Source organism: Eptesicus fuscus, chromosome 22 (genome assembly GCF_027574615.1).
Source record: "Eptesicus fuscus isolate TK198812 chromosome 22, DD_ASM_mEF_20220401, whole genome shotgun sequence".
NCBI classification, from domain to species: Eukaryota; Metazoa; Chordata; class Mammalia; order Chiroptera; family Vespertilionidae; genus Eptesicus; species Eptesicus fuscus.
The window spans coordinates 4,109,088-4,126,191 of NC_072494.1; the positions used below are offsets into that span (position 1 = coordinate 4,109,088).

Sequence of the window (17,104 nt, forward strand, 5' to 3'; positions counted from 1 at the left end):
TTAATACAGTTCCTCATGTTGTGGTGACCCCCAACCATAAAATTATTTTCGTTGCTACTTCATAACTGTAATTTTGCTACTGTTATGAACCGTAATGTAAATATCTGTGTTTTCCGATGGTCTTGGGCTCGACAGCAGCGGTTCTCAACCTGTGGGTCGTGACCCACAGGTTGAGAACCGCTAGCAGGGTAGCCTAAGACCATCGGAAAACACAGATATTTACATTACGGTTCATAACAGTAGCAAAATTACAGTTATGAAGTAGCAACGAAAATAATTTTATGGTTGGGGGTCACCACAACATGAGGAACTGTATTAAAGGGTCGCGGCATTAGAACATTTGAGAACCACTAGCCTATGAACCAGGAGGTCATGGTTTGATTCCATCAGGGCACATAGCAGCGTTTCGGGCTCAGTCCCTAGCGGGGGGCATGCAGGAGGCAGCCAATCAATGATCCTCCCTCATCACTGATGTTTCTATCTCTTTCTCCCTCTCCCCTCCTCTCTGAAATCGATGAAACATATATTTACTTTTTAATTGGAGAGACAAGGCATGTTTCACTACCTGGCTGCAGTTTCCAATAATCTATCGACAATGTTAAATGCGGGTTTCCTGTACTTCAGGATCACGGAAGAGAGGATGTCTAATTGCATAAAGCAAATACAGGGACGTGAGAAATGTCCAATGCCAACTCACTTACCGGAAACCCTTTAAATGATGTACTCCTCAACAGACTCTCCCAGCTGCAATCACGTCTTACTCTGTTCACCGAGTGCCATGCACATTTGCTGCATGAATCATTACTCATAGCAGTTTATGAATTAGAAGACAACACTCTTACTTGACTCACCAGCAATGCAGACCCTCCACACACCTCTCCATGTCCAAGGTCTCCTGCCCCATCTCTGCTTCCGGTCCGGTGCTCTTTAGAAATCAGTTCACACCTTAAAGGAAAAAGAGCAGAAAGTGGTAGTCAGTCCATGGTCTTCCTTTCCACTGGAATTCTAGTTTAACCATATTTCATGAGGGCCGGTGTCCTGCAATGGGGAACGGACCTGAAAAAGGAATGAAGGCATTCTGGGTCACTCCTTTGAAGGCCTCCTCTTCCTTCTCTAAGATTTCTGTCCCCTCAAGTATTCTCTTTCTCATCCTTTCTCTAGTGCCATTTGACCACTGCTTCCTCCTTTCGTTTCTTATTTTAAGATTTTATTGTTTTTAGTTCTTAGTAGGAGTTCATTGGTCTGATTTTAGCTACTCCATCAGAACTAGAATAGGAAGTCCAAGCAAGCTTTGATGTTGGAGGCACACAGACATGGCTTCACATCCTATTATACCCCCTCCTGGGAAAGCAACTTATTCTGCTTACAGATGAATATCCTTCATCTACAATGTGCAAAATATAATTCAAAATTAAGTTATTGCACTTATATATGTGGATGATGCTCAGCATGTGGCTCAGTAAAAAATTTTTCAAATAAATGCCACCTTTTCTTTGTAGGCATAAAATACATAAAATATCATGTAATACTAGTACAGAAATGCAGCATTTTAAAAAGGAAACACATTTTAGGCATAGAAAGGGGGTTAAACTATTTGTTCTATGCAAAATACAAAAGAGACAAGTAATCACTAAAAAGAGATAACTTTTATACATGCAAGTAGCTGCATGTACCCAATGTTTAACTGAAGAAGCTGAGGTTAAATTTATTTTTAACACCATGAGGCTGTTTTCCAAAAGGCAGATACAATAATAATAATAATTCAGGAAGAAGACACAAATTGAGTATACCAGCCCGATTCTATTACTCTTCAATTTATCTGAAAAGAATCTGCAGTCTTATCAGTATTAGCATCCTACTGAAATAGTATTCATTTTTTTATTGAAAATAGAATAACCATGCTTGACTTTCCGATTATTTTGGTGAGGAATGAGTATTAACAATTTATAACATGTCATGAAAAATCTCTTAACATGTGTATGTGAATGGATCTGCCTACTATTTGCCTACAATGAAGCTGACAAAAGCATTGTTGGCTCAGGGGCGGTTTGATCTGATTCTGTTCCTATGAAAATGGCACCGCTCACAGGACTTGTACAAATTTTGGTATGCAGCTGACAAAAAGACAAATAAAAAAGGCATTCGTTTTCTTTAAATTTAGGATGGAAATGGAGCGTATTCCAAATCATTTCTGTGTTGAGGAAGCATTACAAAATTAGCTGGGCATTCTTTTACAGTGCTAACAAAGAAAATGTAATAGTTCAAATAACCATGCAATAACTAAGTTAACTAAAGAAAGAACTCGATTCCCTGAAAGCACTCTAGTCCACTGAATCCCAATGAGTATTAAAAGTCTAATATTTAATTTAACATTCTTTTGCACAATAAAAGAATGAAGGTTTCAAGCCATCAATAAGAAGCAATTTTATGAAGTGGAAATAAAGATATCTTTATATAATAATATTGATGAAGCAACTATGAAGATGGTTTGTCTTTTCTTTTCCTTTATAGGTAATACACAATAGAGATGGGATTTATGATTTGATACATAATTTAATTAATGTAAATAGCAAATGATTATCCTTTTAATCTAAATTGGTATCTATGCACCATTGGATTTCTCATTTAAATATTCCAAACTGCATATTTTGTTACTATGAATGCCATTCTTAAGACTTCATAAATTCATGTATAACTGCCACAGCAAAAGACAAAACATTCTGACAGTGAGCTCGAGGCTGTCCTATGCCATCTCATTCTCTCTGACCTCAGATTTGAACCCTGTTCGTTTGGTGTTTGCTTTCCCGTAGGCATCCCCCAGGTACCACTACTGGGCTAATGAAGTTGATTTTCTTGCCTCCACTCTCAGTGGCATTTCCCTTTTCAACTCGATTGCCACTTTCTTTGCAGAGGTATAACAATTACTTAAGGTGTGTGTGTGTGTGTGTGTGTGTGTGAGAGCATCTGTTTGTATGTTTGCCTATATTAAAGGAGTGATCACCTCGAGTGGATGCAGGTTGAGAACAATGTGCAGTCCACTAATGATTAATCTCAAGTGCCATCTCCTCACTGATCACCGGACCTGTGTTGACTCCCATCCTCAGAGTCCTTGTTCAAGCTCCTGGAGAAGCAACTTGTTGGAATTTTCTGGTTTTGTCCTGACATAAATTACAATATAAAATCTCTGTTTATGAGATTAGTTTGTGTTTCTTTCCCAGCTACGTTACTGGTGAGGAAAACGAAAGAAACCAATATGACATAATTCTTTCTGAAATGTTCTCCTTTTTATTAAAAATATGTTTTGTTGATTTCAGAGGACTAAGTGACGTCATTCATTATTATTCAAGAATTGCTTAAAATCAATGTTACAAATGACTTTTACTCTAATACAGTCTAATAGAGAAATACTTTTCGTATAATGTATGTACCCTTAATTCAGGATTTCAGTCATCTCCCCGCTAAAAAAACAGTGGCATTAAAGTTCTATTATAAGAAGTCAATATTTTAACATATAATATTCCTAGCATTTAACAATCTGTTATTAATCTAATAGTTGTAGGTTCATCTGAATTCATTTAAAATCAGGATATACTAAAACCCATGGTTTCATCTCAAATGGCAAGATTTGAATCTGGAAATAATAACTAAATGTATCAAATAGCTAAATTAATCCCTCTGGGCTTGAGTTTCCTCACTGGTAAATTCAAGTTAAATGTACCTACTTTATAACGTTGGGAACAATAAGATGAGATAGTACTCGAGAGAGAAACCAGCAAGAGCATCAGACCCACCTAAGAACACCAAGACCTGCTCTTCGGCTTGGAAACTCGGTGGCATTTTTGTCAGCTCTACATACAGTTGAAATATATCAGCGTTTTGAACCAGTTTGCTTTCCACTTGTGGGCTGCTCCTGGGAAGATGTGGGACCTCCTGCTGACCATTTCTCAGAATTTGCGGGGCCTATTATGTTTGTGATGATTTTAGGAAAGCTTTGTAACTCGTGAACAAACACTGCAGGGTCTGGCTTCTAGCCTGTGTCAAATGTGGTAACTAAGCAAACCAAAACCAGTGAACGGATTCAATACTGAGGGGAGGAACACCAAGCCCATAGCAGGACATTGGGTCAACACTGGACTGAAAGCACAAGGAGCCCTGGACTTAATGAAATCTAAAGTGCCCAGTACAGCCTGAGCTGGCTGATTGGATCGATTGTGGCTTTTACTTTTGATTACATTTAACTTTTCTATAGAGATGCCATTGAAAAAAGTCAATGCAGGTAAAATAGGGAACAATTAGCACACAGGTGAGCCAAGTTTCATGGGTATACATACAGACACTATACACAACACAATCGAACTGGACAATAAATTTAAGTCTACAGCTTGAATTTCTAGCTTGCATATTTCATACAGCAATAAAAGGAACAGACACTGCAGACATAAATTTTAGTAGAATATAATCTTAGACACAAACTTAAATTCCCAAACTCTGCTATCGTGGACAAAAATAGGATTAGCTGCTCAGCACCTACCGTATTTTCCGGCGTATAAGACGACTGGGCGTATAAGATTTTCCTGGGTTAAAAAGTTGTCTCATACGCTGGAAAATACGGTAGTCCAATATATCTAATCCATTATATCTAATCCCGTCAATATAGTCCAATATACCGTATTTTCCGGCGTATAAAACGACTTTTTAACCCAGGAAAATACTATATGCCCAGTCATCTTATACGCCGGAAAGTACGGTACTTTTTTAAGGCCTTCTTTTGCTGGTAACTATGCATTTTTGAGTCCTCTGTGTTAGTACAATTGATCTGGCACTCCTTCAGGGAGTGGGGGGAGACTCCACCAACCCAACCCCAAACTGAGCCACTCAGTGTACCTTTCCCTGAATTTTTTACCAAGAAACAGAGACCCCACCCCCTTATTCCCCTGACCACGGGACACACCTGCCAGTCTGGTTTCGCTCCTTGCCCAGAGGGGAGGACCTCCCAGTCTCTGGGGGTTGGGTTAGGAGCCTGACACAAAACAGCCCCAGAGTCACTTTCTGCCCACAGGCTGACTGCTACACACTGGGGAGGACGCCAAGAAAGTTGACACCAGTCTTCTTTCAAGACAGCCATGGGAGTCCATGTAGCCAGGTGCCCCAGTGGTGCCCCCAATGGGGGCATCTATCATTGGACTGTCCTGGAACCCTGAGCCTGCCTGGGAGCTTAGACCTCCGGGAAACAGCCGTGTTGGGCCCCCTAAACCCCGTGTCCTCTCTGTGATCTCTGTCATCCCTCCCTCAGAGTTCCTTACTGGTCACTGGGCCCTGAGGGCCAGCTTGCTGCCATGTTCACAGGTCACCTCTTGTTCCTGAGGGCAGGGACACTCAGTCTGCCATCCAGACTCTGCCACAGGGTTGGAGGTCCTCTCCAGTCTCACCGGGCCCCTCCTCCTTGTCATGTGGCCCCACGCCCTTATTTCCCACACCACTCTTCAAGTTCACCTGGCCCCTCCCCCACTGCATCCCTTGGCCACTTCCAGCTGCTCATCTGGCCCCACCCCCTTGTTCATCAAACCACTTCTGGCATAGATTAACTTACCTGGTTAACAGTTGCTTAGGGTATTTTAGGTTCATTTGCAGTGAAAAATTTAAAGTGGTGAAAATGCACCTGTAAAATCCTAGCCTGTGAAGTTACTGCAGTGTTCTCCTTGGGAAAGGTAAAAGATGTTTTCATATAATGCAGATGTAAAAGTCAGCAAGGAGGCATTAGAGCTGGTATGGAATGAGAGTCCAGAAATATCCAGTCAGTTCTGGAAGAGTGATGAACCTTTACATTGATTATTACCTATTTTCAATGAAAACTAGGAGGATATGTGTGGCACTGGACATTAAGGTCCTGTTCCAAGTGTGAAGAATCATTTTGATGAAAATTTCTTGAGAATTCTATGAAATGTAATTTGAGCATGTTGCATTCCAGTCTGCACAACTGAACTAGAAAGTATAGGAAAACTGACGATGGAAAAGTGATGGTGAAAAGATCATATGTGTTAAGTGATATGCATGCAGTGGCTTTGAAAATCCTCACTGCTCTTGTTTTGACTAAAGCTTTGCTGTCTGCTCGGAGGCCTGCCCCACACCCGCACACCCAAGTGTGCTCTTCACAAATGAAATGCAGGAGCCTCAGTCAAGAGGGTTGAATCCATTCACTTAGTGCTACCCCTACTCCTCCAAACACAGATCAATAATTAATCAAATGTGCAAAAAAGCAACTTTACTCAGATAAAAAAATATCTATTTATGTGGACTAGAAATATAAAAACAAAGCAAACTAAAACCACAGGTCTTTAAGGGTTCAAGTCTTGAATGAGGCTAGAGTAGGCAAGAGAGTCATGCTTCAGATATCTACATATATAAAAGCCAAGAGACCGGAATGACAGAATGACCGAATGACCGGAACAATCAGTTGCTATGACATGCACTGCGGTGGCCAACCATCCTGATTGGGGCCTGAATCGGGCCCCCCCCACAATCTCCCGTGGCCCCTCCCCCTGACCAGCCCCACCCCAAATTAGCCCCCCCCACTCTGATCAGAGGTGGGGCCGACCAGCCAACCACCCACACCCCCTCCCCGCAGCCAGCCCCACCCTGATTAGCCCCCCCCAACCGTGGCTGGCCCAGCCCCAATCGGGGGAAGGGCCACCGACCAACCTCCTGCATCCCCTCCCCCCCCACTGGCCCAGTGTGATGGTCCCCATCATGGCAGGCCAGCTGGACCCTACCCGTGCACAAATTCATGCACCGGGCCTCTAGTTGAGAATGAAAACTCCTCCACTTCAGACAGGAGAAGCAATGGGTCTTCTTCATAAAACCAGTAATGAAAGGAAATTGAAAAGAATCACCTAGCTGCTGAAACACAAGCGTTTTAGCTAGGTTAATTCTTCTGGGAAACTGGAGAATTATGCAGACACAATCTGAGGAAACACAAGTTGAAATTAAAGTTTTCCACACATTTGGTGATTGGATGCCCAATAGCACCATACCATAGTAGTTGGAAAACACATTTCTACATCCGAGTTCTGTGTTGGGGGCTAGGGGATTGGTGGAAGCAACTGTATAAATGTTAAGAGTAATTTTTTCAGAAGAGTAAGAATAAAGAGAAATACACAAAGAAAATTAAAAACTTTGATTAAAATTAAAAAAAGCAATGGAGAAAACCTATAGTAAGAAGCAATATAGTAACGAAAGTATAAATTAAAATTCAAAAGGCAGCATGATAGTATTTGCCGATTATAAGGCTTGTGTTTATTGCAAAGCCAAGATCATATTACAGTCTAACTTAGGAGTAATTATTTTATATAAGGATTAATTTTGATTCCATAAGTACAGTATCTGACATACTATCTAATCTAATAATAGACAAATATGCAAATTGACCGCACCTTCGCTACACCTAAGCCACGCCCACCAGCCAAGCCACGCCCACTAACCAATCAGGATGAGTATGCAAATTGCCCCAACAAAGATGGCGGCTAATCTGCATATCAAGACAGCGTCCAAAGAAGCCAACAGCTGCAGAAGGGAGTAAAGCTTCAAAGAAGCAAGCAAGCGGGGGTGGGAGGGGGCGGGGCGGAGGCGGGGCCGGGGGAAGGAGAAGGGCGGGGCGGAGGCGGGGCCAGGGGTGAAGGGAAACGCGGGTGGGCTGGAGGAGAAGGCGGGGCGGGTGACAAGGGCGGGGCGGAGGCGGGGCCAGGGGTGAAGGAAAACAAGGGAGGGCTGGAAGAGAAGGTGGGGCGGGCGGAGCGGAGGCGGGGCCGGGGGTGAAGGAAAACAAGGGAGGGCTGGAAGAGAAGGTGGGGCGGGCGGAGCGGAGGCGGGGCCGGGGGGAGCAGGGCGGGGCGGAGGCGGGGCCGGGGGTGAAGGAAAACAAGGGTGGGCTGGAAGAGAAGGCGGGGCGGGCGGAGCGGAGGCGGGGCCGGGGGTGAAGGAAAACAAGGGAGGGCTGGAAGAGAAGGTGGGGCGGGCGGAGCGGAGGCGGGGCCGGGGGTGAAGGAAAACAAGGGAGGGCTGGAAGAGAAGGTGGGGCGGGCGGAGCGGAGGCGGGGCCGGGGGTGAAGGAAAACAAGGGAGGGCTGGAAGAGAAGGTGGGGCGGGCGGAGCGGAGGCGGGGCCGGGGGGAGCAGGGCGGGGCGGAGGCGGGGCCGGGGGTGAAGGAAAACAAGGGTGGGCTGGAAGAGAAGGCGGGGCGGGCGGAGCGGAGGCGGGGCCGGGGGCGAAGGGAAACTCGGGAGGGCTAGAGAAGGCGAGGCGGGTGATAAAGGTGGAGTGGAGGCAGGGCCAGGGGCGAAGGGAAACGCGGGCGGGCTGGAGGAGAAGGTGAGGCGGGGGACAAGGGCGGGGCGGAGGCGGGGCGGAGGAGAAGGGAAACGCGGGCGGACTGGAGGAGAAGGTGAGGTGGGCCAACAAGGGAGGAACAGAGGCAGGGTAGAGTGCAGCAGGAAATCCTATTGCAGGATTTTTTCCTGCAACGGGAAAGCTAGTTAGAAATAATGAGTGTTCACTAACACTAGTTTTCTAACATCAATTTTCTCCCTCTCTCTGCCTCTCCTGCCACCTTTCTACACACACCATGTAGTAAATTGTAGATTTCATCCTTGACAGAGTTGGAAAATCAAGTGGTGTGACGCCAAGTAGTGCCCATTAAACAAATATGGATTGTTTTTGATCTGCTCCACCAGAAACTGCTGTGTCTGTAACTCATTAACGGTCCATTAATTCCAGAAGAGCATAGAAACGCTTCTTTGGCCAGAATGTTTAAAACAAAGTCCTTGGCAATATAACTAAACAGGGAAATATGTCCTACACAGAGTGCTGTTGATAGTCTTTTGAATATTCAATTTTATGTATTCTTTGTGGCCTCCTATTGATCTTAACTTTTTTATTTTTATTTTGCAAAACACTTTCTTTAGGCCCACTAGTTCTCATGATCAGACTTAAACACGGAAGAACTAGCCCATTAATTCTAAATCGAATGCTCAGTTATGTGTGTTTAGAACAGTGTTACTGTTAATTGTCTATGCTGACTCCACGTCATTCCAGCTGAGTGTCTACAATGCTGAAAAACGCAGCTGGGCTGGGGGTTTTCTTGTGGAAGACAGAGAGCTGATGGTGATGGAAAAGGCTAATGGTAGGCGAGCAGTTCTGGCTCAGTAGAAGCCCTCTCTCCTGACGAAGCTTTTGATGAACTGTGTTACAAAGTTATCAAATATTCCCAATTACCTAGCAGGACCGAAATTTCCTGACGCAACACAAAACACTATTATTATCCGTTCTCCGCCTTTTTTTTTTTTTTTAAATCACTGTTTCTGTAGTTGACAGGCATTCAGAGAGATATTGCCAAATCCATTGCATTCTCTTGCTCAACACCATTCACTAGCTCCTAGCACATTCAAGACATCCAGTGTGTGCGCCTACTCCCATCCTCTTGAAACTGCACACCCCATGAACTTTGAATTTACCATTTACATTTTCTTTCCCTTATCCTGCTCTATGGCATTCACGCCCTTTCACGTGATATTCCCTCTGTGCCACCCCTGGTTTTATCTGGCTAACTTTTTCACTCTAGTTCTTGTTTCAATAAAAGTCATTTATTATTTATTACAGAACCTCAGGAGCTTGTAGATCAATAACAACTACAATAACAAAACCCAAACATTTATATCACCAGAGTCCAAGAATGCAAGGAAAAAGACAGTGGGGCTGAAAGAATATTTAAGGAATTAGTAGTGGCTTAAAACTTCCCAAATTTGGCAAAAAAAAATCATGAACCCACAAGTAAAAGTAAGAGCAAACATCAGGTAGGGTAAACTCAAAGAAATCTAGGATAAGACATCATAATTTAACTTCTAAAGACGAAAGGCAAGGAAAACACTTTGAAAACAGCAAAGATCAATCAAACAAACTTGGAACGCCAGGAAATAAGGGAAAATGGAGAGAATACAAAAATTATTAAATAAAATAGTTGATCCTTTTCTTTATGAGCTTTCTAAATATATATAGTGATCCAAATAGAAGTTATAAAACCATCGGATATTCATAACAATAATATTTAAAAGTAAGGAAGATAAAAGAAACCTAAATAGAAGGAAGGCATTCTCACTTTTCTTGAAGTGGTAAAATGTTGATGCCAGTAGACTGACAATCATGTGTACTGAAATACTAAAGTCAGCATTAAGAAAACTATGGAAAGAGATATCTTCAAACATACTATCTATACATAACATGAAGTCATCAAAAGAAATATTCAAGTAATGTACATGAAGCCAAGGGAAGAGAAACAGAAAAACAAACACAAAATAAATAGCAATACAGCATTAGGGTTTAATATATCAAGAAGTGTCTTTCATGTACATGGTCTAAAATATGAATTGCGAAGCAGAGATGAAGAGTGAATAAAAAAGGTTTCTACTATGTGCCACTTTAAGATGCGCTGTTATAATTCAATGTCATAAGTTGGTGGAAAATAGAAAGATGGAAAAAAGGTATGCCATGCATTTCCATATCCCCCAGAAGACACATGGTGCCCACTGGCAGTCACCGCCTATTCCCAGCTCAATCTAGGTCACCACCAGCCTGTACTCTGTTCCATAGATTTGTCATATATATATATATGTGTGTGTGTGTACACACACACACACACACACACACACACACTCAGACGGACGTATCATACACAATGTGAGCTTCTTTCACTTAATATAATGTGGGTAAGAATCATCCATTTTGACATATAGCAGTAATTTCACCCATTTTATTGTCAAACTAAAGGCCCGCTGCACGATATTCGTGCAAGAATAGGCCTTCCTTCCCCTGGCTTCGCTCCCGGCTGCCCAGGAGCCCCCAAGTCCTCTCTCCCTGCCGAAGCACTGCTCCTGTAGCTCCCTCCGCCGCCCGCCCTCCTCCTCATAGCAGGTGTCCTGCCCCCCCCGGCCACTCTGCACCTGCATATGCAAATTAACATGCCATCTTTGTCGGGTTAATTTGCATACTCACTCCTGATTGGCTGTGGGCATAGCGGAGGTATGGTTAATTTACATGTTTGTCTATTATTAGGTAAGATATAAACCCATTGTATGAATAGGTCACATAGTATGTACCCATTCACTAGCTGAGGGACATCTGGACGGTTGTCTGTTATGAGTAGTGCTGTTATGAACATTCACCTAGCAGTCTTTGCGGGACATAGGTTTGTAATTCTCTTGGATAGATACTAAGGATGGAAATAGGGAGGTCTCATGGTAACCCTTTATTAACCTATTAAATGCCAAAGAGTTTTCCAAAGTGGCTGCACTATTTTACACCCTGATCAACAGCGCAGGAGGGTCCCCGTTTCTTCTCACTGTCACCAGCACTTATTGTTGTCTGTCTTTTTCACTAGAGCCATTCTGGTGGGTGGGAAGTGATGATGTAGCTGATAGAGTCTAGAACCCCTGAACTATGTCATCTCAAACCATGCTGTCGCCACTGGTTTTCTCAAATAACTTGCAATTGCCTTTTTTAAGATGCAAATTATAGAAAACGGATTTTTATCCCAGTTTATGGCTTTCACCCTTAACGAATACATCTACTGAGGCCGATTTTCAGAGATAAATGTCAGACAGTGTGCTTTGCTTGCAGTCCTGTGACTGTGTGGTAACGATACCTGAGGCCACTAATCTCCGTTATGCGGCTATAAAAACACCCAGGGGGTGTGCTGGTCAGGTGACGGGACATTAGAACAGGAAGGATAGCACCCGAGGGGGCGCGTGCTGTTCATAAGGAAAATATTACATTTCTGGTGAAGGATTTTAAACAGCTGGGCTTGAGCCTCTGCTGGTTTCCCAAGCCTGAGCCCAGAGTTTCACACATCCAAACCTTAACCTTTAAAAGCCTTCCAGCAGCTGTATAAAAATTGGTTTTACTAGAGGAATTGGGCAGTTTCCACACTCATTAACTGCTGGCAATGGCCCTTTTTCATAAGCTATAGAGGCACCCTATCTATTAAGTTGCTTATTAGTACCACCGAAAGTGCTTCACACATAGTGGATGGCAAATCTAAATGATTTACCTTTTATTCCTCTTTGGCTTCTCATACCTGTAAGACTACTGTATGCATCAAAGAGAGGTGGAAGCTAGTTTGTTGACATAATGAGACTACTCCAACATTATCCAGGCTCTCTGATTATTTTCCTGAAGGAAGCCAAAGGGATGTGAATTATTTCTCAATTCTCTTTGATATTCTAGTATGCTAACAGAGTGCCTTATAGCCTCAGCTAGTTTGGCTCAGTGGTTAGAGTGTCAACATTTGATTCCCATCAAGGGCACATACCTCAGTTGCAAGGCTCCATCCTTGACCCTGTCAGGGGCATGTGCGGGAGGCAACCATGTCTCTCTTGCATATTGATGTTTCTCTCTCTTTCCCTCCCTCCTACTCTCTTAACAAATCAATGGGAAAAATATCCTTGGGTGAGGATTAACAAAAAATAAAATAAAATAAAATAAAATAAAAAAAATAAAATAAAATAAAATAAAATAGTGCCTCATAGGTAGAGCTGTGGGTAATGCTTCATTATAACCCTTGTCCATCAACCTGTTGGGTGCCTACTATGTGTCAGGTACTGAGAGAGATATTGGGATAAAAGTACTGTCTTCAAATTTCTTACACGGAAAGATAGCCAAAGATTTTCCTCATTCAGCAGCCCATCTCTGTGGTTTTCAGTCAGTAAAATAGTAACACAGAGAACATATCCTCTTGTTGAATATTAAGACTCACAAATATGTACTGTACATTTTAAACTGATGAAGATCATACTGTTGGGCACTTTGTCTCTGACAAGAAAAACACCTGAAACAACTCAAAGAAGATGCAGAGGTCACACATTAATGATAACCAATGTGCATTTTGTAGCCCTTTATCCTCCAGGGAAAATTCATCTCCATGCCCACAGTATCTCATGGGGATTATTTCTCCACTTAGCATTTTATTATTTTTTTAAAAAAAATATTTTTATTGATTTCAGAGAGGAAGGGAGAAGAAGAGAGAGATAGAAACATCAATGATGAGAGAGAATCACTGATTGGCTGCCTTCTGCACGCCCCACATTGGGGATGGAGCCCGCAACCCAGGCATGTGCCCTGACCGGGAATTAAACCGTGACCTCCTGGTTCATAGGTGGATGTTCAACCACTGAGACACGCCGGCCTGGCTCCACTTAGCATTTTATACTGAAATTGTCCATTAATGTGCCAGTCTTCAACCGTATTTGGAATATTTTAAAATCATATTCCATGTTCCATTCACATTTTCTATCTCAAGCCTTCAACACTAAAATCTGCCACATTCTAGGTTCTCATTTAGTGTTGAGAAGTCAATATTCAAGGACTGGAAACAGGGCCAGAGTCAGAAGAAATAAGCAATTGTTTAATCTAAGCTTTCTTGATTTTATTTCTTTTTATCTTTCCCCTCTGGAACTATATTTCTAAAGAAGGAGATTTGGAGAAGCACACTTAAGAACTAGATAATGATTTACTTCATTGATGAATTTTCAGAGAAGATGTGGCAAAGTCCAGAGAAAGGGATTCAAAGAACTAGCTTTGAGGGACGTAGGGATTTGCAGCCTTGCAATCGTAATTCTCTTTACTAATGTTGTTTTTATCCAAGCAATAAGTAGAATTTTTAAACAGCATTTTGTTGATTAAATAATTTATAAACACACACATATATTACACATTTTTTTCTAGACTTTCCTATGCAGCAAAAAATGGTACCAACATTTAGTTTGGAAATTATAAGTATTATCTTTGTGACTTGATAGGTATTTTTAATTTTTTCTTTCTAAAACAACACTGTCAAATTAATATTATTAGCCCTATAGTTCACAGAAGAAGAGACTGTTATTAAATTTGCACAAATGCTAAATGAAAGAGCCCGGATGTGACCCTGGTTCCAATGTTTATACTTTTTCTTTTCCATTATAAATACTCAAAGCACTATCTTAACCAAAGAGTTGGGTATATTTCATGATAAACATGCTGTGAGCCAAACTGTCAAAATTGTCCTTGTCTTGTGTAGCTTTAATCTCCCATATCACACATCCTTATATTCTGATTATTTAGGCTTGGAAAAGTATAGGATATTTGACTACTGCTAGTAATTTTAAAATAATTTATTTACTAAGGTAATACAATATTAACATCCTCTTCCTTTGATTTAGACTATTATTTTATATGCTTTTAAAATACATGCATAAAATAAAATACATGCAAAAGACGAAAAGATAATAGAAGGTCAAATCTACACCCTCGGCGGTCTAGTCTCCTTTGACACCTCACACCTGCCCAGTTTTAACATTCAGAACCTTGCAATCACGTCTAGGCTCTAGCAGAAAATATGTCTGCAAGTATCCTTAGAGGGAACACGCTGGTTTGAAAAACTGGCACAATCCTAATTGCATCGCATGTCCTGGCAATCGATTCTCCTTCCCAGGAGGAACTTTCACCTTATTCACTGGGATTTCTTAAACTTAACCAAGAAACCTGAATTGGTGATGAGATGACTGGAACAGTTTGCTTCTTCTAACGATGACAGGGGATAAACCAGAGGTCACATAAAACAAAGAGATGAAGCAGGTGCAAGACAGAGTCCCAGTTGGAAGACGGCCCACGGATCAGCCCACCAAGGTTTTAGTATCTAACTAGAAACACATTTTGTTGATATTTAGTCTTTCTCCCTCCAGAGTCACTGCTGCCAACTGGACACAGTTCAGTGAACATAACGGCCGTAACTATTCGGGACGCAGGTAACTGATTGGCATCATAATCGCCACTGGACCCAGGGCTTTGCTCTGCCTGCATAGAGACATCCAGAGAACCTGGCAGCGCCAACCACGCACAGGCTGTTCATGTGGCCCAATCTGGAGATATGTGCCTGGGCTTTCTTTCCATTGGAACTTATCTCAACAAATCACTGAGGGAACAATCCGAGGATTACAATGCAATCAGCAACTGCTTACCTTGAATTGATGATCAAGAGGTGTTTATACACTTAAATCCATGAAAAAGCTATGGGTTATAAAGTAATGAGAGGGGTGGAGGGTCAAGAAGGTGCAGGGATTGAGCAAAACAAAACAAACAAACAAACAACAAAAAAACCACACCACAGTATGGCGATTACCGGAGGGGAAGGGGGTGGGAGGAGGTAGAAGAGGGTAAAGGGAGGATAAATGGTGATGTCAGGAGACTAGACTTGGAGTGATTAACACACAATACTACATACAGATGACATATTACAGAATTGTTTAGTTGAGTCTGGCAGAGCATGAGGCTAGATGTGGTCCATCAATCCATTGTGTGGCATCCATATGGCCACGAGACACGTGTGTGCAGGGTGGTGTTACACATTATATAACTTCTCTGACTCATCTACAGACTTTTAAGAACAACGTGGGACAGTGGTACATGCTAGAACCCAGGTCAATATGCTTTATTTTATTCTAAGGGAAGTCACTGGATGGGGTAGAGCGGTGTGCTGTGATGTGCGCCTTTGGAGAATGGTTTGTTGAGAGGCATGGACAAATGCATAAAATTAATAAAGAAAACTCACCCAGTGGTCCTCAAGGGGCCTGCGGTATGTGAGGCATCGGGCCGAACACTTGTAAAGATCTCCCATCTTTAACCTTTTGCACTCGGATGTCGAGTGCAAATTACTCTTTGAATGTATCAATAATTTGAAATATAAAAAAATCCAAATAAATAAGTTTGTATGAAAAGAAACTCCAGTTTTTTATTCTATTGCCGCGCTTTGTAAAATCTGGGGTTTTTAATAAATTAAATCCCGAGTAGAATAAAGGAATCAAGAAAAAAGCAAGCGAGTGCAAAGGGTTAAATATATTTTAAATTTAAAATCCCCAGCCCTGGCCAGTGTCGTTCAGTGGTTTAAGTATTGGCCTGTGAACCAAAATGTCTTAGGTTCAATTCCCAGTCAAGTTTACATACCTGGGTTGTGGGTTCGATACCTGGGCCTGGCCAGGGCGCTGGTGGGAGGCAACCAGTTGATGTGTCTTTCTCACATGGTTTCTCTCTCTCTCTCTCTCTGTCCTGTATCTGTCCCCCTCCCTCCCTTCCTTTCCACTCTCTCTGAAAAGCAATGGAAAAAAAAAAGTCCTCATGTGAAGATTAACAAAACAAACAAACAAAACATCTCCAGATCTTAAGAATAACAGCTATGGAGTCTGGAGCACCTTTATCTTAAGAGAATTCAATTAAATTTGCCTGTACTGCATTTTCAAATTATTCCTTTAGCTACCTATGGAATTATAATGGTTATAATGTTTTCTTTCCTACCCTTTTTTCTTTTTCTTGTTGAGATGAATGGTTGAACGCACGTGTATCTCAATTTAGGATGCTTAGCTTTGGCCTCTGTCATCGATCACCTGCCAGGCACAGCTCCTGGAGTGTTCCTTTCCTTGCCTCAGTAGGTATTTAAATTTCCTATTAGAAATCGCTGGGGTAAAAAGCCTGCAAGTATCCTAGCAATTTCAAGAGGTTACATGAATAACAAATGAATGTTTTAAAATGTAGAACGGTTTTGGGATACTTCACCGGAAAGTTACTTGTGTGGTGTGAAACTTGTAACTTTGAAATTGGAAATGGAGAGCAGCTTTTAAGCTGGCATTCTTATTTTTCCTGCCCCCAGGAGAAAAGAGCTCACTCCTTTTTTAAATGAAGTCTCTGATAACCATTTCCCATGAGGATTTTTCAGGTTTGACTTTTTTCTAAAACTTCTTGTTCGCTCTGGCGGTTATATTTTCCTAATCCTGATGAGAAAGAATATATATATATATATTTCCACCAGGGGCTTTAATCCATTAGCATCAGAGGTTGAGAACACCTCTTCACATGAACCAAAATACTAGGTCTGGTCACCCAGTAGTGGTAGAAAGAATGGCAACAAAAATTCTTACGATAATTACTTCTAATCAGACAAACCAGTAAAACAAACCTACATTGCAGGAAAATTAGAAAATGGAAATTAGATATATGTCAGTGTTCTTAATCTCGAGCTGGGTAACCCTGTATG

General features: G+C 42.0%; 1 long non-coding RNA gene across 1 annotated transcript in view; it reads right to left on the reverse strand.

Annotated features, from left to right (window-relative positions):
- The window catches only part of LOC129148029 (uncharacterized), an 83,456-nt gene that overhangs the window by 16,146 nt on the left and 50,206 nt on the right, over positions 1-17,104 (reverse strand). The window contains exon 2 of the long non-coding RNA XR_008555218.1: positions 852-945. This is a non-coding gene — a long non-coding RNA (uncharacterized LOC129148029). The remainder of the gene's footprint in view (positions 1-851; positions 946-17,104) is intronic.